At 34.6% G+C, this 27,924-nt stretch overlaps 1 long non-coding RNA gene across 1 annotated transcript; it reads right to left on the bottom strand.

The window, feature by feature from the left end:
- LOC136393271 (uncharacterized) lies at window positions 1-27,633 on the bottom strand. Its single transcript, XR_010749070.1, has 3 exons — window positions 27,588-27,633; window positions 636-696; window positions 1-136 (listed from the first exon to the last, which is right to left on the bottom strand). It is a non-coding gene; the product is annotated as an uncharacterized lncRNA (long non-coding RNA).
- Window positions 27,634-27,924: the final 291 nt, after the last annotated feature.

A 27,924-nucleotide genomic window follows, 5' to 3' on the forward strand; every position in this document is an offset into this window, starting at 1 on the left:
CACTGATTAAGGATTTAAGAGCCAATCTGATTGACTCCACGACTGTCACAAACTTAAACAGCAAGTTTCAAGGGGGACAGTTTTCAGTTAGTTCCATGTGGTTTCACAAGATGAATAATGACTTCATATCTCCCAACTGAAAACTTGAGAAAATAAACTGTTAATGAATGTCAATCCTAAAGTAAGGTTTGACTGGTTTATCAAGGTGTCAGGATGTAAGAGGGTTTCACATCATTTAAAAATATAAATAAGTATCTACTGAAGCTCAAAAATTAAATAAAACAATTATCTGAAAAGAGAATTTTAAATGTGTATTTCTACATGCAATCCTACCTACATATGGTTTACAAAAGTTTTCTAATAGCAGAGAAATTAAATTCCATACATTCTACTATGTTTTGGATTTTAGAGGAATTGACAAATAGTCGACAAATTTCTATTCCATGTACTTACATTCCAGCATGATTATTTAAAAATAAAAGGAAATTCTAATGGTTTTACATTTTTTTGTAGAAAAAGAACAGTTAAAAAGAACAATAAAGAACAGTAATTCATATTTCTCATTTCAATACTTAAGAAACTTATATTAATGACTAATGGACAAATATGATCATATGGTGATAAGTTCTATTTACCATTTTGATAGAATTCTTGGAATTTCTTTTGGACAAGTATCCCAGTAAAATTCTTGAAGATCTGAAAATTAGCGTGATTGAGGAGGATCAATAAAATGTACTTTACACATCAATTTATAATATATAAATTTTGTATGATATTTGACTCATAACTGTTCCAGATTTCCACAAGGATGCCATCAGACTTATAATTTTCATTTAATATGAATACTGTCTAAACTCAGGAAAGTAGGATGTTCTCTTAATTATTCACATACCACTGTTAGTGCTAGGAGCTCCAGCCTGCCTGCCCTCAAACTCAACCCCGACCTGCCGGTACCAAAGAAATAATTTCTTCTGAGTCTGAATCCATACTTTCCTTAAAGTCAAGAGATTATACCACTACATTCTTATTTTTTAATGCACATTTTCTTTGGGAGAAAATTTTATGTCAATGTTTCACTGCAATAAAAGGAATTCTGTATCCTGAAAATTTAAGCACATATACCAAGTAAACTAATTTTTAATTTTAGTAATTATAGCACCTCTAAATATATTTATTTTAAAAATGTAATTGCAAGGTTATTTGGATGTAATACTAATTGCCAAGTACCTTTATAAAATAAGAAGAACCCTCATCAATCTAAAAATTCCTTGTTTTTAAAAGATGAGAGAAAAATGAGACCCAATGAAGGAGATATGGTTTGACTGAGATCTTAGCTTAGAGAGAGCACTATGACCAGATGCTAAGTCTCAAGGCTTTAACATATCTCTTTCCATAGTATTATTTTAAAACAGCTTTAATAAGGCTCTGATATATACCAGGTACTGAATTGGGCACTAGATAATGAACAAGATGCTGAACAAGACAGATAAGAGACCTGCCTTCAGGAAGCTTAATTCTGGTGATCTTGGTTTATTACAGTATTAAATATAACATATCTCCAGCCATATAAATGATAATAAAGAATGTACATATAAGCAAGGTACCAAGATTTTGCTATGCAGTTCTAATAAGAGCCAATATTGAATATTCTTTAACCTTGGAAATATATTTGGCCCCCAAAATACTTAGCTAAACATCTGATATTTGACATGTAGATAGACATTTTGTGCACAGATAAATCTTTTAAAAATCAAAAGGAACACATTTTTTTCATTGAATGCCTTAAAAGGAAACTTTCATTTGCTTATTGATTTGATTGTGTCAACTTCCAGACTCAGAGAGAAGCTTAATAACATACTATAGAGATGAAAATTCCACATGTGCAAATGAGTAAATAGATTTCACATGGAAGAGCAACTTTGAGATCTATCCTGCACATCCTTTCTTAATTACTGTTTCATATTTAGCACTGAGTTCAGTGTTCTGCTTATAGTAGAAATTTGCAAAATAGGATGCCATAGTCACATATAAAATACTGAATTTCTAGACTTCTAAAGCACCTTTTCCACTCCTTCCTTATCATGCCTCAAACCAATGAAAGTAACTGCTTTCCCATTTAGTTGAATTACACTAATTTAAACGTTGGAAATATTATTTTAGAATTACTATCACATAAGGCAATTAGGATATTTTTTTGCATTGCAAATACAGCCATTAAAACCATGGAAAACGAAGAGTCCAAAATAATGTACTAAACACGAGTCTAAGTTCTGCTTAAAATAACAGTTCTTTCTAATATTAAAAGAACAGAGAGCAGAATATTCACTAAGTTAGGTTCCCTTGAGAGAGACAGGCCAAAGGCTACTATCTCAAGTCACTTAGGAATGCTTCTGAAGCAAGGAAGGCTTCAGATTCCTCATAAACTCCTTTAATATAACATTCAATATACTGAAGAAGCAAATTATTTCACCAAAAAGAATCAACCTGCAGAATGAAACTATAAGAGGAGGGCTGAGGAAAACTGTTTTGTTATTTTTTTTATTTTAAAGAAATGACAAGCCCAGAGCCTGGCCCATGGTCACATACTTGATTACCAATAGAACTGAAGCTGGTTAATGCTCCTTAATGATTAGTTTCATATCTTTCACAACTTCATAGCTAACAAAGATGAGTTTTTTTTATACACATCTACTTACGGCAGAAGGAGTGTTTTAAGGGAGATATCATAAAAGTAAAATTCTAACATATATTATACTATAGTATATATTATTACATATATGATATATCTGCATAATCATGGGGAGTGTCTGAAATTCAAATCTATGTCTTCTGCTTTTGTGACCAAGTCCATTACATAAGAATATTATTTTTTCAGAATTATGACATTTACAAATCATAATTAATTGCGCCACCAGCTTCTGACCACTCATACTTGCCAACTTCATCCTACCTTCCTTGGAGTAAATTTTTCCCAGTAGACGAGATCTGCACAGATTTTTTTGAAGTGCCTTATTTTCAGAATTAAGAAATTAAATTTAGTGCATTCCTTTAAAAAAAATCAGATCTCATTGCCCTATGTTATACTCTTATATATATATAAGAGTAATCTATATAGCAGTAATTCCTAATCACTGCTATTATAGAAATTTTGGTCATAACATTTGCATTTTTCACAATATCAAATACCAGAGTGTTCTCTTTTTATTGAATATGCTTTTTACTTAAGAATATCACTGATTTATATCCTTGAAACACATGGTGTGTATATGAATATTATCTGTTACCTATTTAGAAAAATGTCAAAGATTACATATTATCTTATTTATGGCTGGAGATTGGGACATCAAATAAAACAGTGATATAAAAGATGGTTTATTTCCATTTCTTTCAAACAAAACATTAACTAGGGGTCAAATGTTTATAATACAGACAAACCACATCGATGCTGGCTGTATTTGCCATAAATCTCAGTTACTATATGCTTCAAATAAGATGATCAAGTTATTTTAATGACTTTGCTATTAGAGAATTGAAGGGAAAAAAAGGGACAACTAAAAGAAAAAGGGGAAGAGAAATTTTAACGGTGGTGATAGCAGTTCTCATTTATTATATGCTCACTATGAGTTACAGAAGCTTGCAGCCAGAGAATGGCATGATTTGATTGAATGTTTTTATGACTTTTATCCTGGCTGCTAAGTGGAGTATAGATGAGGGAATGGGGGGTGCTCTAGGTAAATGGAAGAAATGTTGGAAAGCTGCCATTGTAGTCCAGGCATAACACACTGATACTTTCAGCTAGAATGCAGTAGTGTAAATGGGCAGAAAAAAATGTGGTTGAGATGTTTGAAAAATAAACTTATGGTGAAAATGGAGGATGACTCACGTTTTTTGCTGAGCAAGGAGGTAGATACCAGTGTCTTTTATTAAAGAAACATGTCTAGGGAGAAACGTATTTGTCCATGGTAGAACTGAGGAGAATGGGAGGCAAGACTGCTATTTTTGCCCATGTTGCCTTTGTAAATTTAAAAAATACTTGTTCGATAAGGTCACGGTGTACAAGATGTTCTGTAAAATATCATAACTTTTGCTTTAGCAACCACAAAATTTTCTTGATAATAAAAATAATAGCCAACTCTCTAATTATGCTACATCATGTTTAGGCACTTCATAAATAATTTTCATATTTTTTATATTCTCAGTTTTTCACTCTACCAGATCCTTTTGCAGAAATCACTAATAATACTCATGTGTCTCTTACTTTGACAATTAATACATGCCTCTAAGTTAAAGTCTTTTCTTCTTTTTCACTGCTAAGTTCCTCAAAAGAGAACATGAACTTGTTCATTTGAACTCTTTCATTTATTTTTAATATTATCATGCCACTGAGTGGGGGCTTCCACTTCCACCCCATTACTGAAACTGACCTCACTGAGGTCCTCCGTAACTCCAAATAGCGACACCTCACAGATTATTTTTGGCGAGCTCTTTCACTGGCTTCTTCTGCTTCTCTTAAATTTTATTTTTCTGCACATTTGTGCTTTTAATTTTATTCTTCCTCTAGTCAACATTTTACCTTGTGTAATATTAACACTCCATTTATTAACTGCTGATGACCAACAAATCAATAGCTCTAACTTGTAGGTTCACAAACACAACTGGCTACTTGCCATTTCCACAATTTAAATAAAACATTGCTAAATACAGCTTCTTTCTTTAACTCCCACCATCCCTCCATTTCTATTGCTGGATAGCATCATCATGCATCCATTAACTCAAGACAGATGCTTGGGAATCAACCCATATTTTCCACATTGTTCAAATTTTATCACTGACTCAATTTCATCAATATTACTTCCTTAATATATCGTGCCTCAACCCCTCACTTTGCCATCACCACCACTCTGGCTTTATTTTACGTCTTAAATTTCCCTGAATGAATCATTTCTTCTCTGTATTGCTGTCAATGGTCTTTATCTAAAATGTGCAGCTCACTTGATCTACTGAAAACCCTTAAATAGGTCTTCTACCTAAAGGAGAAGGTTCAAGGACTTGAACAGGGCTTCTAATGATTCCAAAATCTGATTCTTGTTTTTTTTCCCCCTTATTGTCATTCTTATTTCTCACCAAACCTTTCTACATACTCTAACAGTACATGAATAATCTTGTTCCTGTCTATCCTCATTCTGCTGGAGCGTCCACACTTAAAAAAATGCTCCTTGAGCCTGACCAGGTGGTGGCACAGTGGATAGAACATTTGACTGGGATGCAGAGGACCCAGGTTTGAGACCCTGAGGTCACCAGCTTGAGCGCGGGCTCATCTGCTTTGAGCAGAGCTCACAAGCTTGGACCAAGGTCACTGGCTCGAGCAAGGGGTTACTTGGTCTGCTGTAGCCCCATGGTCAAGGCACATATGAGAAAGCAATCAATGAACAACTAGGGTGTCTCAGTGAAAAACTAATGATTGATGTTTCTCATCTCTCTCCATTCCTGTCTGTCTGTCCATATCTATCACTCTCTCTGACTCTCTCTGTCTCTGTAAAAATAATAATAATAATAATGCTCCTTGATAATCCTGGTTAAATATAAAAGTTATTTTTATACTTCTCTGTACAAAGTTCTCATATAGCAACTCTCATATTTTATGGCACTCACTGATTTCATACTTCCAATCTTTCTATACTGCTATTTTCTTTATAAACCTAAGAACATGATTGGCATTCAATATGTGATCGTTCTTATTCAGGAATAAATAAGAATATATTAATTAAATGAATAAATGATTTATCCCAAAACTCTACTCAAAATCCTTATACTTATAAATAATTGGTAAAATTTTCATGATTTTCTGAACCCATATTAAAGTAGAGCCCACTGAAAATAACACATCTACATTATATAAACAATTTAGTTTGAAAAGAACAAAATGTCAACATAGGACACATCTATTAGGTCAACTATTGATAGACAAAGACATGGACTTTGACAACAGCTAAACTTGACAAAACAAATCCAAGTTAAACTCTAAACCTCAGAATTTAGGAAGGAAAAGAAGCTACTGAATAAATTACAAATTCAGTTTAAATTCAGTCGGCACTATTTCTAGATACAGCTTAAAGTTCTGTTAGCTGTTTTTCTTCTTATTGCCAAAACTAACCATAGGCAGAGCATATGAATTGCTTAAGATCTTCAGCAAATAGTGACTTTTTTTTTTTTTTTTGCAAATAGTGACTTTTAAAAACATATGTAATGTTACTCATATGGTTGAATCAGAACTACGCTTATTCAGTGGTACAGATGGAAATGATTTGTTCTGAAAACTAAGACAGTATGACTATTTTATCATTTTTACCTACAAAAATAATTTGCATGCTAGTGCAAATGAGAATTCTCAGACCATAAAATACATCCAGACAGCCTGACCTGTGGTGGCTCAGTGAGATAAAGCATCAACCTGGAACACTGAGGTCACCAGTTCAAAACCCTGGGCTTGCCTGGTCAAGGCACATATGTGAGTTGATGCTTCCTGCTCCTCCCCCCTTCTCTCTCTCTCTCTCACTCTCCTTTCTGAAAAAAAAAAAAATTGAATACAGTCTTTAAAAAAATACATCCATACATATTTGAATCAGAATGCCATTATTATAGCTATGAAATTTATATTTGATGCTTGCACACTGTTTACTTTGAACCTCTATATTAATTACATGTGAGTCTCTATTTTAAGTTTTATAATACATAACAGTATATAAACTCATCTTCTTTGTAAAAGATGCAACCAACACACACATATTTGCTAAAAAAATGTTTTTCTTTTTCCTTTTCCCAAGTTTTATTCCCTTTCTTAAAGGTATATAGTGTACTTCAATCAAGTTATTATATTATACATTTACATATGCATTTCTTATTATACATATGATTTATTATGTGTATAGTTCAATCTACTGCATTTTCTTTTATTAGTGATACTTAACATACTGTTGGTAGAAATATAAACTGTCAAAAAATTTTTGAAGGCATGACTTAAAAATACATCTTTTAATAACAATTCCTTTTATAAACAGTTGTGCTTATTACAGGGCTGTTTGAAATAATGAAGCAGCAGACACAATATAAAAACATCCAAGAATACAGCAATGTTTTAATATATTATGACATGTCCATATATTAGGTCATCATGTTGCTGTTTAAAGTAATGAAACAGATCTAAACGTAGTAAAAATTTTGTAACTGTAAGTTATTTCCCTTTGTTCTTCTGAAAATATTAATTCAGCTTTTTTTTTGGTAAGTAGTATTATCTAAGATTATGTCTCATGAAAGAATAGCAATAATTATAAGTTCTCTAATGTCAGAGGAAAACTGTGGTTGCTGGTAAGTTTCAGATTTGAAAAAGAATAGGAAGTAACTTTTTCTTAGAAGTCTCTCCCCCTCAAGGTGTAGTCACAAAGAGCAACGAATTTAGGAAACTGATTTTAACCAAGGCATTTGATCTTTCTAAGCCTCAGTTTCCAAATCTCTAAATTGAATAATGTGATAATTGAGTGTGAAAGCACATAGCACAAAGACCTACTCATTAAATGTGTTTTAAAACTAAAATTATAATTCTTCAATGATTCTTTGATGAACCCAACAAATTCTGGTCATCTCAGTTGTTTAATTTTTAACAATTTGATTTATACAACATACAAGGACAATTAATTAACAGAACACTAGGTCCTGGTTAAGAATGATAATTTATTAAATAAGATTACACTTTAACTATAGTTTATTACTAAAGAAAAATAAAGAAACCCCAAGTTTAACTTACTATTTAGCATTAATATATTTCTAAAAGGTAAAATAATTTATTAAAAACAAATGTGTCATCTCAATAGATAAAGTACAAATAAAACTTCCTGCCAATCTAATAGTTCTTCATTTCTCATAGTAGCTTGCAATACATTTGTCATTTGTTCATATCTTACTTTGTATATTTCATATTTATTACCATACTATAAAATACTTGCAGGATATGGTTTTTCCTTTTTATCACCTCACTTAATTCATCCTATTTAACCTTACCATGGAATGTCCCAAATAAATGTGAAATGATGGAAAGCAAAAGTTGGTGTTATTTATGTCTACATTACTGTAACCACCAACAGGAAATAGAGTGTCCAAAAGCGTTTGTTTCAATAACCAAATTTATGCAACAACTTGGTTTTCATACTTTTTTAAAGCCACATCTTATGTATATAGTTTCCAAGGTAAAAATATTGTGTGTGAAAAAATATAAGCATAAAAGAGAAAAAAAAAACTCTCCTAAATATTCAAAAAGCAGGCTTAAGAAATAGTTGAGAAATATTTTCAGAAGTATTATATAAATATTAAAAATCATTCAACTCTGCTCAGAGTATTAGAGAAAATAGAGCTAAATAATTCACTTAAAGAAAATAAGCCCTGACCTGTAGTGGCGCAGTGGATAAAGCGTTGACCTGGAAATGCTGAGGTCGCCGGTTCGAAACCCTGGGCTTGCCTGGTCAAGGCACATATGGGAGTTAATGCTTCCAGCTCCTCCCCCCTTCATTCTCTCTGTCTCTTCTCTCTCTCTCTTTCTCTCTCTGTCTCTCCCTCTCCTCTCTAAAATGAATAAATAAAAAATTTAAAAAAAAAGAATCTTTAAAAAAAAAAAGAAAATAAAAAAAGTTGGAAACATTCTGAAATTAAAGATTAAATTCTCAATCCTATAAATAAAAGATAGTTTTAAATGTGGTATTCTTTTAAAAAACATTATTTAATTTATTTCATATTCCCTTCTTTGAGATGAGAGAATATAAACTATTATATTTTATATTATGTTATGATTCTTTCACATTCCTTGTGAATTATTTTTCAAAAGCAGATTAAGTAAAAATTCTTTCAATGATGGTTCACATAAATTATGTCATTTCATTTTATTCAACAGCCTGCCCATGCTGGTAGGATTTATTAGCCTCATTTTACCAAAAATAAATTGATGCTCAGCGAGATTAAGAAACTTGCCTAGAAACAGCCTGCCACACTTCAGAGCTGGAATTTGAATTTCCATTTTTTCACTCCAGTTTCAACTTTTTTTTTTTAATTTACCCTATCACAGCTGCTTTACAATCCTTACATCAAAATAAACACAATGCTTTTCATTCACAATTTTATTGGTCAACATAACCCCTCTCATTATATACTTTAAGGTAGTATTTTAAAACATGTCATGTGTACCATTTAATATACCTAGTTATATACAGGTATCAGACACAGCACATCTTTCCCGTGTGATAGGAAAGATAAGAAGGCCCTGAAATGAATTCATTATTGTATTTGTTGTTGTTGCTGGGTTGCTGAGTTCTCCAAAATTAAAGAGCAATCAGATACTTAAAGAATGGTTGATCTCTACTATATTTTTATAAAGCAGACAAAGATTGCATTTTCCGTTTTGTTTTCTGGACATAGGGCACAAACTCCAGCAAAAGGTTCAGCATAACTGAAATCATCTTTCATGTGCCTGTCGTGGAAACAAGACTTTGAATTCTGAAAACTCTATATAAGAAAAAGATAAATATTTTTTTTCACATTACTCTTATGAATGCCAATGTTTTCATCCTTAGTTGAATGGTTCTTGTGACCATAACTTTTAAACATCATTTTTCACTTAATAAAAGCACCTTGCATGAGTAAAACCTAATTATGTTATGCTGAAGCCACAGGGATAATTATAGTTCATCCAGACATTCTTAATCTATATTAGTGGAAACATATTACAGGCTTGATGAGAAACTCACATATCATTATGCAATCTTAGCAGCTGCTCAGCTCAGTCTTGCTATAATCAAATTTAAGTTATCAGCCCGCCCATCATTTCTAACATGCCATGTTCTTCTGCATTTCAAACAATTTAAGTAATCAGATCTATGTACTATTACTAAATGCTTTTCACTAAAACAAATATGTATTTTCTAGCATAATTTAAGGTGTCACTATATATATAGTTACAATTTAATTTAACTAGTATGTATTTGCCAAATAGATACTGTGCTCTCAATATTACAGGAACTAGGGAGCCTATCGATTTTCAGAACCTGCTATATATTCATAAGTGGGCAAATCCCACTAAAGGGATAATTTCATTTGCTGTATATGTTTTATTTCTATACTTCAATTTGCCCAAATTACTTAAAATTTTCAACTTAGTAATCAGCTCATTAAGTGATAATGAGATATGGGAAGGATTCCTTTTTAGAGCAATAATAAATCCTCATTAAATGTAATTTAGCACTTTGTCCAGCTGGGTTTTACTTATCCAAACTGCCGGCATTTCCACCTTTTCCGTTGGAACTTTCTTCCATAACTAAGCAGATTTTACTGTTAGATTGTATTTCCTCCCTTTCAGTTCATCTTCTTCCTGATGCTTATTAAGCTGGAGATAGATATCTTAGATATGTAAGATCAAAAATTAATTTTACTTTGTTTTAGCAATCTGGGAGAGTCAACAGTCATTTGTAAATTTTCCATGAATAATAAACATCTTCTCTGTGAAGTGTCAAGATTACTGTAACCATTTCTGAATGATGATAATGTTATTGCTTTTGAAAAGCAAGGGGAAATGATAAAATGTAGCTCCACTGCTTAATAGTTTTTATACATGTTAGGAAACTTTAATTCTCTCTCCTTGGAGAAAAAAACATGAAGGTGGGTGAATTAAAATCCTACCTATACAAAAGAACCAGTAGATAGATACATCCTACCATTTAAAAGACATATAAAAGGATAGGAAAACAAACCAAAGTGAACCAAAGACACTGACATGAATTCTCATTCATCCTAACTAATATTTTCACTGATGACCCAACAATTCCTTTATAATTTTCAAGATATTTGACAAAGTTTATTTATTCTTACTTTAATGTGTGCCTATTATTCTAAATTGGAAAATGTTTTATATTAATCATAAATATTTTAGCCCAATCAAATCATGTCTACGTGAAATTCACTCTGTATATCAAATCCCTATACTACTATGTACCGCACCAAAAGGGTTAGCCTATTATTATACACTCAGACTTAGCTTCAGAGACTGATTTTATTCCTTGTTTCTATTCAGGTTTTCTGCTTTTAAAAAATAAATTATAGCCCTGGCCGTTTGGCTCAGTGGTAGAGCGTCGGCCTGGCGTGCAGAAGTCTCGGGTTCGATTCCCAGCCAGGGCACACAGGAGAGGCGCCCATCTGCTTCTCCACCCCTCCCCCTGTCCTTCCTCTCTGTCTCTCTCTTCCCCTCCCGCAGCCGAGGCTCCATTGGAGCAAAGATGGCCTGGGCGCTGGGGATGGCTCCTTGGCCTCTGCCCCAGGCGCTAAAGTGGCTCTGGTCACGGCAGAGCGACGCCCAGGATGGGCAGAGCATCGCCCCCTGGTGGGCGTGCCGGGTGGATCCCCGTCGGGAGCATGCAGGAGTCTGTCTGACTGTCTCTCCCCGTTTCTAGCTTCAGAAAAATACAAAAAAAAAAATTATATATCCTAAATCAGGGGTCCCCAAACTACGGCCCACGGGCCGCATGCGGCCCCCTGAGGCCATTTATTCGGCTCCCGCCGCACTTCCAGACGGGACACCTCTTTCATTGGTGGTCAGTGAGAGGAGCATAGTTCCCATTGAAATACTGGCCAGTTTGTTGATTTAAATTTACTTGTTCTTTATTTTAAATATTGTATTTGTTCCCGTTTTGTTTTTTTACTTTAAAATAAGGTATGTGCAGTGTGCATAGAGATTTGTTCATAGTTTTTTTTATAGTCCAGCCCTCCAATTGTCTGAGGGACAGTGAACTGGCCCCCCATGTAAAAAGTTTGGGGACCCCTGTCCTAAATACTTATTCCTTCTGTAGTATCATTCTACAGAGTAGAAGAAAATGGTGATAAGGAATATCAGAACAATAAATAAATACATACTACTAACAGAATAATTTTACTTCCCACTGTATACTATTGAAATGGTAACAAGATTGCTTCAGAGAGCTGTGAATGATCAAAAAGAAACAACATGGGCCATGAGAATGCAGTAAATTAAGCCATCATAGTTAGAAAATACTGGAAAGACTATAGGATTGTTTTATACTTCTCTCTCTGAATGAGGGAACATGCAATAATTGTTACTCAGAATAACTCTATGTGGTGGATAGTGTAGTGAACATGGATAAAAACTAAGAGCCCAGATAAGTTTTGTGGCAAATAAAAGATAGCCTAAGCTCAACCCTTACTTTCTGATAACTTATTCCTTTTTCCACTTACTTTCTCCCTATTTTCTGAACATCATCAATGAACAGGACTAATACATGTCTAGATACTTTTAGGAAGCCCTCTCATCTTTAATATTTTGAAAATGTAACCACTATTAAAAGGAAAGGTACATCTTATATCAAATCACTTCATAAGCACATAAATAGTACCTACACATTAGCACATAAATTTATACTAACATAAATATTTGTAACTGAAATTCACTTGAAAACCATATTATTGGATGAAAATTTTATTATAATTAATGTGCTTTCATTTGAATCTTGCTATTTTATTATATTTCCAATTGGCAGTCTCAACTTATTTAACATAGCATATAATATACTTAATGGAAGTATGATTTCCCTGAATCATTTTAGATAAATTATTGATCTAAAAATAACAATTATAACACTCTGGTTGTCATCTAAATTTTGTTATATCTTCTCTGTAGGAATTGATGGGGATCTTCTGTTTTGAACATAACAAAGGTTCAGCTTTCTTCTTTGAGGAGTAACATTTCAGTAGCTAATGGAAACATATTCTTAGGGAAGAACACCTGGAAACCAAGGCTTTAAAGATGTTACTTCAATATTATTTAATGTTTTACATCTAGTAAATTGTTACCAGCAGGTCTAATGGGAGTTCAAGAGGTTATTTTAGTCCTTAAACATTTAAATAGTTCTCTGCATCATAAAAAAATGGGTGAAAGCGGCTCTCCAACCCCTCATTCCCAGAGTGCTAAATTTAAGTAATGAATATTCTAGAGTGTGCAAAGGAAACTTGGCATGTGCAATTGTGAAGCACTCCAGTGATATCCTTCCCTTCACTGAAGTCTAGCAGGATTAAAAGGACTCATTAAACCTTCAAACTCTCTAAAATTTATTTCACTCTGTAAAATTTACAAAGAATATCTATATCCCGATGATGTCTAGAAGATAATTTTGAGTGAGGATTTTGGTCAAAGGAAGGCACTTTAAGATAAAAGAAATATGTTTGCCTTCTTGGAACTTAAAAAGGGGTAGGTCATCTATCTTGTGTTATTTTTCGTTCAGAACTTTTTTTTTTTTTTTCAAAAAAATGTGTGGATGCACTAGAATATCTCTCTGTGCTTCTCTGAAATTCAAGGGTTCCAGAGACATCACTGTTCAAACCCAGAAAAAGCTCTTGACTGGGATGATTTTAATAGGTCCTTAGCTATTGAAATCAACTCCAAATGTTCTTTGAAACTCATCAAATAATTCCCAAGAATTAACTACTCAGCTATAAAAAAGAAGGGAATCTTTTCCTTTGCGATAGCTTAAATGGACCTGGAGAGCATTATGCTAAGTGAAATAAGCCAGTCAGAGAAAGACAAGTACCACATGATTTCACTCATATGTGGAATCCAATAAACAAAATAAACTAGCAAGCAAAATAGAGACAAACTCATAGATAAGAGAACAGACTGACGGCTCTCAGAGGGGAGGATGTTTGCAGGGCTAGGTGAAGGGATTGAGCAAAAAAAAAAAAAAAAAAACTCATGGACATGGACAAGTGTAGATATGCCGGATTAGGAGCGGGCAGAGGGAGGTGAAGGAGGGTGTAGGGGAGATGAATGATGATGGACAGAGACTTGACTTGGGGTGCTGAACACACAATACAGCATGTGGAATTGCTTACCTGACACCTGTCTAAGGTTGTTAACCAGTGCACCACAAAAATTCAACAAAAAAGGAAAAAATAATTAAGAGGACTCTGTCAGTGCAATGCCAAATTTCTGGATTATTCACCAGAGTAAATGATCTCAAAATCTTTTCAAATACACTTTTTCAAATGTTTTGTTCTCTCAGTTCTACTCCCATTGCCTTAGGTCAAGGAGCCCCCCATGACTTCCATCCTTTAGTTCTTTCATTCTATGTTTTGAATATTCCTTCACACATGGTACAGATTTTGAAATGACTCTTGAACTATAAACAGGGTAATAAAAGGTCTGACTCTCATCTCTAGTCATTTGATGCTACTGGTTTTCATGTCACATTACATGGAGTCCTTTCCCTCTCTACCTGATGGTGAACTCCTATATGCTTTAAGCTCTGGCTCAAACATTGCCTCTTCCAAAAAAGCCCTTCCTTTGTAAGAGATTTTTTATCCTTCTCTTATAGTACCTAATACATCTGGTATTATGTTAACATTTATTTGTATATGGTTCTAGCTAAGACTTTCAAGGAAAAAAGTGTATCTTGGTTATAAATGTGTCCATAGCAGTGCCTGACTCAGACTTTTGTACATATAATAGAAGTATGTTATCTGATTTAGTGTCTAGGACTCTTCTTCTTGGGGATGTAGATAGTTGACATGGACCCGAGTTAATTGAGCACGTTAAGGTCAGATGGCTGAATTTTAAAGAGCAGAATGTGGATGGTACTGATCATTTTCACTTCCAAGTCACTACCATAGAACCCTTTCATGTGTCCACTTATAATTTGAGGCTGTGGAGGTGGATGTTGGTGAAGTTGCAAGATGAAAAGAAACAGAGTCCTTAAATCAATGAGCAGAAAGCTATCCAAAGCACACTGCTCTAAGTTCTAAACTTCTAAGATGCTGAAATTTTATCTATTACATCAGTGAATGTAGCCTTACTAGCATAGATAGGTCTGCTGAATGGTCAGCCAATCCTTACAGTGGAGAATAACAAATAATGCCATAATGGTCCTATTTTGAATGGATTTGCTAGAATGACTCTACCTTAATTCAAATGAGCATCTCATGTTTCCTCCAGTGCTGAACCCACCCCCATGCTGCTGCTTGGATCTAACAGTGTCTCCACTTGGACATTATTTCTCCCCTGGGATTTGATACATCTGTATAGAATCAGTCCCTAAACCTTCTGGCTAGCACTGAAACCATTTGGGTACATTTTTAATTCTTAGCCATATGTCCCAATCATTCTCATTATTCAAGGCTAAGCAGATGTTTTGGTATTAAATAATGCTTCAATCCACTCAATCCATTTAGAATGTTTTCACCTACTTGATACCTCCATAACATTAATTTGATAATGCTTTATACTCTGAAAAATATCTTAACCTTCTGCCTTTTTCTAAAAAGGTTTTTTTTAAAGTGTTAGTTAATCTTCTCTAATGCTATTCAGCCACAAGTGAGCAGAGAATATGTCAGATGTTTCTCTGTGGATCCCTAAGCACCTGCCACAGTGTCTGGAAAGAGGTTAAGGATGTCCATCAATTGATTTCTGTGTGTGAATTAAGCATCAATGTTGCTTTTCTAAATTTCTGTTTATGATTGTTTATTTTTAATCAACCAATGAATGCCTTAAATTGATTTGGTAAATGCATAACAGTGATTAAAAGTTTAATAACATTTAAGAAGCATTGATCATTTCTTTCTATCCACGGAAGAAAAGAATTATAAATGTTGATTAAATTGGGCCCTGGCTGGTTGGCTCAGTGGTAGAGCGTTGGCCTGGCGTGCATAAGTCCCGGGTTCAATTCCCGGCCAGGGCACACAGGAGAAGTGCCCATCTGCTTCTCCACCCCTCCCCCTCTCCTTCCTCTCTGTCTCTCTCTTCCCCTCCCGCAGCTGAGGCTCCATTGGAGCAAAGATGGCCCGGGCGCTGGGGATGGCTCCTTGGCCTCTGCCCCAGGCGCTAGAGTGGCTCTGGTCACAATAGAGCAATGCCCCAGAGGGGCAGAGCATCGCCCCCTGGTGGGCATGCGGGGTGGATCCCAGTCGGGCGCATGCGGGAGTCTGACTATCTCTCCCCGTTTCTAGCTTCAGAAAAATACAAAAAAAAAAAAAAAATGTTGATTAAATTGTTCTAAACTTAGATAATTTGGGCCATATTCTTGTGACATTTTTGCTATGCAATTTCTAGTGCATAAATAGTACAATTAAATGTTGATCTTAAAAATCTGGCTACATTGTGTTGTTGTATTCTGCCTTCAAAAACATATGAAATCTAATCTTACTAATTTATATCTGATGAGGAAATATTGATTGAGAAGATGAGAACATTAAGAAAGCCAATTATCAGTAGATAAAAGATATCAAAATTTAATACAGAAAAGACTGATCTTAAAGAATATCACATTTAGTTTTGAGATTTAACTGTGTATTTTTTATTGAGAAAGATATTTTATAGAAAGTGAAGTGAAATTTCTTTTGATGGGAGGACTGTGTCAGCAATGAACAGTGTAGGAGAGCCTTAAAGCAACTAGCAATGGCAATACAAGTAGAGTAATGAAAGAAAGATTGCACAGGAATTTCCCTACAAAGCAACAAATTATAAGAGGTGAATGCAGAAATTGGCGATACCTTCCAGAAAGAAAGGGAAAAGGAGCCAAACAAAACAAATTAATGCAACTGAAAGGCCAGAAGAAAACCACAAAGACACTGTTGTGCTCTTAGGGGAAAGAGAAACTAATAAATGAGAATATATCATAGGAAAACAAATATAAAAAAGAATAGACTTTCTTGGAAACAAGTAAAAAACAAATTCTCAAAAAAGATTAAGATAGCTATATCTCAGAGCAATCTGAGAACCAGCAATTAAGCATAGTTTAATAAAAATAAAAAAATAAAAAACCTAAAAGACTTGAGTGAATAGAAAATGTCATGATGGCAAGGTATTACTATCACAAGATAAAGAGTCCTGATAGCTCCGGCCATGGTTTCCCCAGAGCTGAGGTCAGTCCTGATAAAAAAGATGAGGGTAGAGATGAGAATATGCCAATATCCAGATATAAAAGGCAAAAAAGAGAAAATATTAGATTCACGTTGTCTTTTTAAATTCAATTTATTAGGGGGTCATTGGTTAATAAAATTATATAAAATATATATAGGTTTCATGTGTACAGTTCTATAACACATCATCTGTATATTGATTGCATGTTTACCACCGCAAGTCAAGTCTCTGTATCTTCTTCTCCTTCCCAGCTCATCCTTCTCTCTGGTAATCACCATACCGTTGTCAGTATCTATGAGTTTTTTCTTGTTTTGCTTAATTTCTTCATCTTTTTCACAAAGCCCACCAACACCCTCCCCTCTGTCAGCTGTCAGTCTTTTCTCTATGAGTCTGTTTCTATTTTGTTAGTTTATTTGGTTCATTAGATTCTACACGAGTGTAATCATTTGGGATTTGTCCTTCTTTGACCAGCTTATTTCACTTAGCCTAATGCTCTCCAGGTCCATCCATCTGTCACAAATGTAAGATATCCTTCTTTTTTTTTTTTTTTTTTTTACAGCTGAGAAGTATTCCACTGTGTAAATATATCACCACATTTTTATCTACTCCTCTACTGATGGGCACTTGGGCTGCTTCCAGATCTTGGCTATTGTAAGTAATGATACAATGAACATAGGAATGCATATATTCTTTCAAATTAGTGTCAGGGTCTTTTTTTTCAGATATATTCCCAGAAGTGGAATCACTAAGGAATAAGGCAAGTCCATTTTTAATTTTTTTAACTAATTTCATACTGCTTCCACAGTGGCTGCACCAATCTTCGTTCCTACCAACAGTACCCGAGGGTTCCCTATTTTGCATTTCCTCGCCAATACTTGTTGTTTATTGATTTACTGATGATAGCCATTCTGACAGGTATGAGGTAATACCTTATTGTGGTTTTATATTGCATTTCTCTGATGATAAGTTATGTTGAGTATCTTTTCATATGTCTATGGGCCATCTGTATGCCTTCTTTGGAGAAGTGTCCATTCATGTCCTTTGTCCACTTTTAATTGGATTATTTGTGTTTTGAGTTTTGTAAGTTCTTTATAAATTTTGGACATTAATCCCTTATCACATGTGTCATTGGCAAATAAAGTTGTCAAGTAAAGTATATTATGAGAGGAAGAATAAATTGATCTATATTATAACATCTATGGGTAATGGAGAATACAGAGTGGAGCAAAAGTAGGTTTATAGTTGTTTGCATGGAAAATAATACAATAATAAATAATAATATAAAAATCAATTCTGTTTTGTATACTCTCAATTGTAAACTTACTTTTGCTCCACCTTGAATAAAACATACATTTAGTACATCAATAAATACATAGTTTATTAATTATATGCTTTTTTCTCGGAAGTTTCATTTTCCTAGTGAAAATAGTCATTCCACTAAGTGACTGGCAGATATTAAAGAGAAGCCAAGTCACAGAATGCTATAGAGATCTATTTAAGGTTTTAGTTTCTTTATATTTTTATGACTTTTCTTCCAAATTTCATAATTGTGACAGTGAATTTACAACCCTATACAAAATCCTACACAATAAAAACAAAAATGTATTTTATTATGCAAGTAACTTAATTTTGGAATATATTTATAAAGGCTACCAAACCTTTAATAATCTTGGCTTCGATGATTCTGATATTTCTTTGACCATTCTTTCTCCTCTCCTTTGAACTCTTCTCTTATTGATCCATAAATATTGATCTTATCAAGCATTCTTTTCTAACCAAGTAATGTTCTTTTTTCCTAGTTTTATTGAGATATAATTTACAGAGAGTACTGTATAAGTGTAAGATGTACAAAATACTTATTTGATACATGTACATATTATGAAATGATTACCTCAATAAATTAACATCAATCAACTAACATAATTATAATTTTTTCATGTAATGGAACTTTTAAGATTTTTCTCTCTTAATAACTTTTTTTTTTTTTTTTTTGGATTTTTCTGAAGTTGGAAACGGGGAGGCAGTCAGACTCCCGTATGCCCCTGACCAGGATCCACCTGATATGCCCTCCAGGGGGCGATGCTCTGCCCATTAGGGGCATCACTCTGTTGCAACCAGAGCCATTCTAGTGCCTGAGGCAGAGGCCATAGAGCCATTCTCAGCGCCCAGGCCAACTTTGCTCCAATGGAGCCTTGGCTGCGGGAAGGGAAGAGAGAGACAGAGAGGAAGGAGAGGGGGAAGGGTGGAGAAGCAGATGTGCGCCTCTCCTGTGTGCCCTGGCTGGGAATTGAACCCGGGACTCCTGCACGCCAGGCCGACGCTCTACCACTGAGCCAACCGGCCAGGGCCTCTTAACAACTTTTATATGTACATTAGTATATTAGTGTACTATTAACTAAAGTCACCATGCTATACATTATACACCCAGAATGCATTTATCTTAAAACTGTAAATTTATACCTTTTGATCATCTTCACCCCTTTCCCCTAATCCTAACCACTAACTCTGGAAACTACTAATCTGTTTTTTGTTTCTAGGACTTCAGTTGTTATATATCTCCACATATAGTGAGATCACAGGATATCTGTCTATCACTGTCCAGCTTATTTCACTTAGCTTAATGCTCTCAAGGTTCATCCATGTTGTCTGAATTGGCAGGACTTCCTTCTTTTGTATGACCAAATCATCTACTACTATTCTTAATGTAACCTAGTGATTCTTGAAGTGTTTAATCAAGGGAAAGTTTGAGACTATAAGGAAGAAGTTATATATACAAAAATATTGCTGTTTACAGAAAACCTAAACTTATTTTTTAACCTTCTAAGTAACTACTATGGCCAGATTAAGAAATTTATTTAGAGATAGAATCTACTGTAATGGTTTTAACTATTATTCATGTCCCAGAATATTTTTCTATCAATGTAAAGACAATATCTGACCATTTGGAAGTCTTATTGGACCACTTAAATGGCTCTCTAGTGTCCTTAGGATAATGTCCAAACTAGGCTTTTCAGGAGTGAACTAGTATTTTTTTCAACAACTTCTCAGCCATCCACCACCCTCAGCACTCTTTATTCCTGCCCTTTTCACTTCCACATTCACATTAATACCTGTCATAGTGCCTGATATATAGTAGGCTCTTATTGCACATTTTTTAAAATACAAATTTGATAAACTTGCTTCAACGATAGAAAGCTGGATATTTAAGATGCTAGGTTCAAAAATATGGCATAAGAATAAATGATATCTCCTGATGCATAATTCTCAACTGTTTTAAAGAATATTAATTTTTCCATTGAGAAAGGAATATCGCCCTTTTAAATTCCCATTTTTTTTTATAACTTTTTCAGTGTTGCATGTGAGACTAATGTTTCAGTAGATAGGCTGTGTTTATGGTCCATTCCTTGTAGTATGTAGCACAGTTCTCTGCATAACCTGAAATAACTCCACAGTATATTGCATGACAATAGCATGGTGTGAAATACTGTATATAATGAGGGGGGGACGGTAAATAAATCTGGTTTTATGTTTAAAAAAAATATGTAAAGGTACCTATCATGCCTAGGCTGGAAGAGATGGGAAACAATAAATAAAGAAGGCTAAAAAGTCAGTAAATATAAGATAATCAACCTAAAAAAGAATTGGTTAGAAATAGAAATACAGCCAACCCTTGTACAATACATGGTAAGGGGCACCAACCCCACTAAGTTGAAAATCCACATATAGCTTCTGACTCCCCCAAAATATAACTATACCAGTCAGGGCCTTTGGAAGATTGGTTTCAGGATCTCCCACAGATACCAAAGTCCATGTATACTCAAGTCCCTTAGGTAAAAATGATGTAGATTAATGCATATAGTTGGCCTTTTGCCTCCATGGACTGCCAATGGTAGATCAAAACAGTACAGATATTTATTAAAAAATTTATATGCATAAGCGAACCTGTACAGTTCAACCTGTGGTGTTCAATGGTCAACTATACTTAGAAAGAGAATTATTATTCCATCAAGCTTAAATGCGTAAGTAGAGATAAATATAAAGAAGCCAAAGTTGCCCTGGCTGGTTGGCTCAGCGGTAGAGCGTCGGCCTAGCGTCCGGAGGACCCGGGTTCGATTCCTGGCCAGGGCACACAGGAGAAGCGCCCATTTGCTTCTCCACCCCTCCGCAGCGCCTTCCTCTCTGTCTCTCTCTTCCCCTCCCGCAGCCAAGGCTCCATTGGAGCAAAAATGGCCCGGGCACTGGGGATGGCTCTGTGGCCTCTGCCTCAGGCGCTAGAGTGGCTCTGGTCGCAACATGGCGATGCCCAGGATGGGCAGAGCATCGCCCCCTGGTGGGCAGAGCGTCGCCCCATGGTGGGCGTGCTGGGTGGATCCCGGTCCGGCACATGCGGGAGTCTGTCTGACTGTCTCTCCCTGTTTCCAGCTTCAGAAAAATGCAAAAAAAAAAAAAAGAAAAGAAGCCAAAGTTATTTGCTCTGTTTTCATATGGGGCAACTAGGTACATGACAAACTGAATTCAGAAAGGTTTCTGACAAGGATTTTACATGTTAAATACCTGTGGCTGACTGGATATACTGATTGATATTTTGGGGGTGAGAAATAGACTAGAAATTGGCTAATAATGATATTAGCCAATGGTAAAGATAAGATAAACAGAGGAGAAAAGATAGCAAGAGAAGAAAAGAAAGCCAAGGAAGGAGCACTGAAGTGAGTGCTTAGGAACAAGCAAAGATCTTTTACAAATTGAAATAAAAGAGAGCTCATGTGGTGGAGAGAAACCAATGGTAGGAAAAAAAATATATCTATTTCATAAGTGCTCTACTTGAGGATATATTGGTAGTAGTTTCTTAGAGACCTGCCTCTATTTTCTCTGTTTTCAAACTGAAACAATAATTCCAAGTTATTGCTTCATCTTTATCTTCATCTTTCTTCATCTTCTTTTAAAACCTTTTGATTTTCAGAAATGTTTTATTTCACAAATTTTTAATTTCCCACCCAGTCAAACATACTCTCTGCCAATATTGTAAATTTAAATTCTGGTTTAAACAGAATTTTTTAAAAGACATTAATATTGAATAGATAATAAATTATCAATTAGCTACAAAACAAGACCATCCAAAACCCTTACTAAAGACCTTTCTTCTCTCTTTTTTCACTATTATAGAAACTAAGGAGACCAACTTTTTTACAATGAAAAAGAGGACAAAAATAAATTGAAGAAAATATCATAAATAAAAGAAACATTTTGTTCATTGCAACAATAATACACTATAATATGATAAATGCATAATAAAAATATTTGTAATATTTTGTATTGTAATTATGCTTACATGCCTATTAACTTGTAATAATAATTGTAAGAAAAAGGTACTCATTTAGATACAAATACGGCATATCACACATAATGGATCGACTCTGCATCAAACAAATATGGACATTTACAGATTAGTCTTCCAATATCAAAAAGGAGGACATGTAGGAGGAAACTTTTCCAGGGAGGATAGAACTTACGACTGTTCTCCCTAAAGGAGGACGATTGGTCACCTTAAAAGAAACCTATCCTAAGGTGAAACTGCAATATATATACAGTTAATCAAGCCAAAAGAACAACATATTCTTATGTCACTTATCTCTTCCACTCTTAAGCTACATAGATTTAAAATAATTATAACAAAATGGCCATTGGAGAAATGCTTCCTTTTATGCTGAGATTCTCTGAATAATTTATTTATACCTACTAAGTAAGGTATATTGATTGTATAACAGACCACCTACCTACCTGTTAGACATGAAATCTAGCACACTTGAAATTCATCTTTAGAAATTTAATTTATATATTAAAACTTAAAATGTTGTAGTCACCCAAAATACAAAAGACAAAGTCTAGACTACACTTTTATTACCATTTATTTGTTACCTAATTGGTAGCATCTGGTTTTTGTCTTGGTTTTGGTTGCTTTTACTTCCATGAAATTTGCACACTTAATCTGGTTAAGTACAAGCTTACCATTTTCCATACATTATCTGATTCAATAGAACAGCCTTATGAGATAAGCATTGCTATCAATATTTTTGATGAGAAGAAAGGGAGACTTTTAAGTAATTAAAGACGTTGCCTAAGGTAACAGTAAATAAGTGAATCAAAATGTAAACCCATATTTTGTTTTCTGACTTCAAAGCCACTCTTCCCAAGATGGCATTGCATAAGTATGGTTTGAGCCTCTTGCCTTTGCTTTCAACATATAACAATATTAGATAAACTATTAAATAAGATAATGTAACAGTGATATCAACAACACAGGAAAAACTGGGGACCACTGATAAAATAGAAACAGAAAAGTGAATTGCAGTGCATAACTAGTTTCGTCAAGGTATCTGTGTGGTAACTGATGTGCTACACTTTTTCACGGGGAATACAAATCAGCACAAGGTGTGTCTACAGGGAGTACAAAGCATCACCAGGTATACTGACTGAAATCTGAGATAATAGGAAGAAAAATAACTGAGTATTCCCCTCGAGCCATGTCTTACACAGAGCTGTTTAGGTAGAAAGTCCAGAAGCATCAGCTATAACCTGCCTGGCAAAACCTGGAACAAACTGCTGTTTGACCTGGCGACTAGGTCTATGATACATCCATTATCAGAAACTGTGAGCTTGGGGTGGAGGGCATGCAGGGCTAACTCTATGACAATAGCACTGGGACGAGGCTAACAGAAAGAGAGAGAGTTTTTAAAAATCCTTATCACTTAAGTTGGGACAGAAAACCAAACTTCTAAAACATGTGAAATCATACTAAAAAAAAAAATCACCAGCAAATTAAAAAACAAAACAAAACATGCATTGAAGTCATTCCAAATGACATGAAAATGACAATTTCAGATTTTCAAAGAAATCATCTTAGTATTGCTAAAGAGACAAATTTAAAAATAGCATCAATAGGCCCTGGCCGGTGGCTCAGTGGTAGAGTGTCGGTCTGGCGTGCAGAAGTCCCGGGTTCGATTCCCAGCCAGGGCACACAGGAGAAGCGCCCATCTGCTTCTCCACCCCTCCCCCTCTCCTTCCTCTCTGTCTCTCTCTTCCCCTCCCACAGCTAAGGCTCCACTGGAGCAAAGATGGCCCGGGCGCTGGGGATGGCTCTGTGGCCTCTGCCTCAGGCGCTAGAGTGGCTCTGGTCGCAACATAGGGACGCTCAGGATGGGCAGAGCATCGCCCCCTGGTGGGCAGAGCGTCGCCCCCTGGTGGGCATGCCGGGTGGATCCCGGTCCGGTGCATGCGGGAGTCTGTCTGACTGTCTCTCCCCATTTCCAGCTTCAGAAAAATACAAAAAAAAAAAAGCATCAATACAATTTATAAGAAAATAGGTAGAGATAAAAGTGTCTGTGAAAAAATAATCAATTAGAATTCCCAGGAAAACATATATAGTCAGGAAAAAAATTCTGGAATAGACATAAGCAAAAGAAGAATTGGTAAATTGGAAGACAGTTCTGAGTAATTCATCAAAAATATATAAATTCACCAGAAAAATATATAAATTAGTGTGAAAGAAAATTTAAGAAATATGTATACTATGAAGCTTCAACATACATTTCCTAGAGGGTTCCAGAAAAAAAAGAGATGAAAGCTAATAGTAAAAGAAACAATTTTAAAAAAGAAAATTCTGGAGTTTTTCATCATTTGAGAAAGACATGCTTCCTAAGATCCAAGTATCTACAAAGAAGAACAAGCACTGTGCTTTTTATCTATAAGTAGAGTAATAATAAACCACACTGCCACTCTCTAGAAAGCCTTTAGGGGACCCATAATATGTCAGAGACAATAGATCTAATTCTATAAATTCTGCCCTATGTTTTGATAAAATAAATATACTAAAAAACATTAATAAATATAATCAAAACAAGAATACAGCCTATAAAACATATTTCCTCAATAGAGAAGGCATAAATTTACTACAACTGATGTCTACTTCTATAAGGGTCCAGAAAAATGCTGAAATTTAGTGATTATGAGAATTAAGGCAGTAAGTCAAAGAGGGTCAGAACCCTAGCACATGATAGGTCAGCCACACTATCACACTGTGGGTGCTCATAAATACAAACACACTCCACTCACACTCTAAACTGGTGTAATAAAGTAATCTAGGGAAAGAACAATAAAGTCCCAATATGTTTTATATGTCGCCAAGAGAATAACCCTAAAATTAATTTGTAAACATATTTGCATTGTTTCCTATTAATCCAATACATAATTGAAACTTCTGTAGAAAAATTAGCCTTACATAAGAAAATATATACCGGCTTAAAACTATGGCTATAGAAAAATGTTGAGGTAGATTTCAGTTTTTATAATATGCTTTCACTTCTACAAACAATCAAAAGTAAATATGAACAGAAAAGATGAAAGATAGTAGTTTAGGATTAAATGGTAAGAAAATTAAGCAGCAGATCTTTTGTCTTTTATCACAATTTATGTGCTTCCTTCCATTAGAGGGAACCCTGCTCTCTTGTAGCCCCTCCCCATAGCATAGTAACTTCCTGAGCTGTAGTTAGCTATCATCAAGGAAAATAATGAAGTTGCCTTTAATTTTTGGTCTCTGGATTGATAAAGGGTAAACATTTTTTTTTTCTTTTACAATCTTGATACCATAGGGAGAAATTTTCAAAAGGCTGATCTCTTGGCAAAGCCTTTTATAACTCTCAGCCACACCTTAACTTTACTTAACAAGACATACTAAAAGAAAAACCCAAACAATCAATATCTCTTTTCTTGACTATTCAGATCAAGATCATATTGAAGACCTTATTAAAACTACTTTGGCGCTTTTGATGAGAACGTATTTTTAAAACATAAAACATAAAAATCTAAAACATAATTTTAAAAACATAATTTTCAAAAGGTTCCTGCAAATAAAAAACTTCAACATTTTCTTTCAGAAAATGGCTTTCACTCTTCTGGAGCACTACTAAATAGCCAGGAAATGTGGATGTGGGCAAAAAAAGAATGAATATAACAGGTGACAAACATAATAAACTCGTTCTCCAGAAAAGGAATTGTCAGTCTTGTTTTGCGATTATTGAAAGAAGCTTCTACCAAATCATAGGAATAGCTCAAAAATAATTATCTTTCTTATACACAGTGTTCTTGTATTCAAGTTAAGATTATTACGTACTTTTGCAACAGTTGATAGTTTTCCATAAATCTTTGAAAAATAAGAGCTATATAATGCCTTAAAATTGCCGTATAAGCAAAACCACGTTCATTCTTCCTTACAAGATTTTCACTCTTTATTGTGAAGCAACTCTTTCAATATTTTTTTCCATTTATTAATTTACTTTAGCAAACAGAAACTATACATCTCAAAATATAAGAAGCTTACTTTAGTCAGTTTTGTTTTTTAAATGATTGTTCAAAATTTATAGGAGCTGCTCTTTCAAAAGTTTAAATGAATGCAAACATAGTAACAACACAGATCTCTGTATTTTATTAAATCAGCAGTGTGGAAGACACAATTTTTCACTTCATTCACTAGGTAACATCTAATGCAGTCACCTTGTTAAGAAAACTGCTTTTTAAACAAAGTCAGTGGCAGCAATATTTTGGCACTTATGAAAACAGGTAATACTAAATCTTCCTCTTTTGAAAAAGAATCTTTTCTAAAACATTTCTAGGAACACTTCCTGAAAATTATGATTTTTAAAAAACATGCAGCACATTTAAAATAGAATTTATTTATGGGTAAATGAGGAATTAAGCACAATGTACAATTTGAGGTAGTTTTTTTTTTTTTTCTCAGAAAAGTGAGCTTACTAACTTCCAAGGTATTTGCGTTGAAATATCTGCACTGAAAATTATTCAGTATCATTTCAAGGTAATTAAAATTAAGAAAATAAACTGTGTGCAAAGTTTCAACAGTAAAATGTGAGCAAACAGGACAAAAAGAAACAAGAGAAGTTTGCATGCTCCTTCCCCAAAGAAGTTTAAACAATCCTTTGCCAGAAATAACACACAGAGACTGTAAGAAGGCACAGTTGAAATCAAAATACACTTACTTTTTAATATGTATAGATGTAATTTTTTTTCCTCCCTATTTTAGGTTAAAAATAAGAGGACAACCCCGTGAGTCTTCCTGGCAATCAGATAACACAGGCCCTGACCCTTTAACTCACAGGAATTCTCACACAAAGCTATGCTTCCTGTTCCTGAGATAAGACAGCTAACATGAAGCTGGGAGAAGTGACACGAAGTTGGACTAAATGCAATGTTTATCTCTACTCCTCTATTCCGCCACACCATTGTTCCCTCATTATCTATTCCACATCTGATTTGCCTAAAACAACATTTATTCAGGTTAAAGAGAAGCATGACTTAAAAAAAAAAAAAAAAAAAAAGAGAAGCATGACTTAAACAAAAGAACAATTTTCAGTAAAAGGACCCCAAGGACAATACAAATCTCATATTCCTCTGTTAGAATTGCCAAGTTTAATGTGAAATCAATCAGAAACAAAAGCAAATCGCCTTATTAGAACTTATAAGACATACTCCTGTTTATAATCTTCCTCAGAGCACAAGCGATTTCTCTTACTTGTTTTACAACATAGAGAGGATATTTTATATAATATCTTAAATCTGCACTCACCGGATGAAAGCAACGGTTGCGTAGCGTAAAAGTGTGCTATTTTCTGCCCCTGTTCCAATTCAGTATTGCCTATAGTTGTCCAACACCCAATAGCCCAGAGCTGCCACCCAGAGGCCCCTTCCACGAGCTGGCGTATTTGCCTGTCAATCTGAGTCCCGGCTTCTGTATTATGCGGCTATGCACTTTGCTGAAGTTTTAATATAATTAACACATGCTCCCCACCTCCTGGAGTAGGTAATTTGTTCTTTCACTTCAATAAAATACTCAAATCACTTTTCGGGTAACGCTGTGGGATCAGGCTTTGAGTTGTTCACCTCAAGTTAAGGAATTTTCGGTA

Source organism: Saccopteryx leptura, chromosome 2, assembly GCF_036850995.1.
Source record: "Saccopteryx leptura isolate mSacLep1 chromosome 2, mSacLep1_pri_phased_curated, whole genome shotgun sequence".
Lineage (NCBI taxonomy): Eukaryota > Metazoa > Chordata > Mammalia > Chiroptera > Emballonuridae > Saccopteryx > Saccopteryx leptura.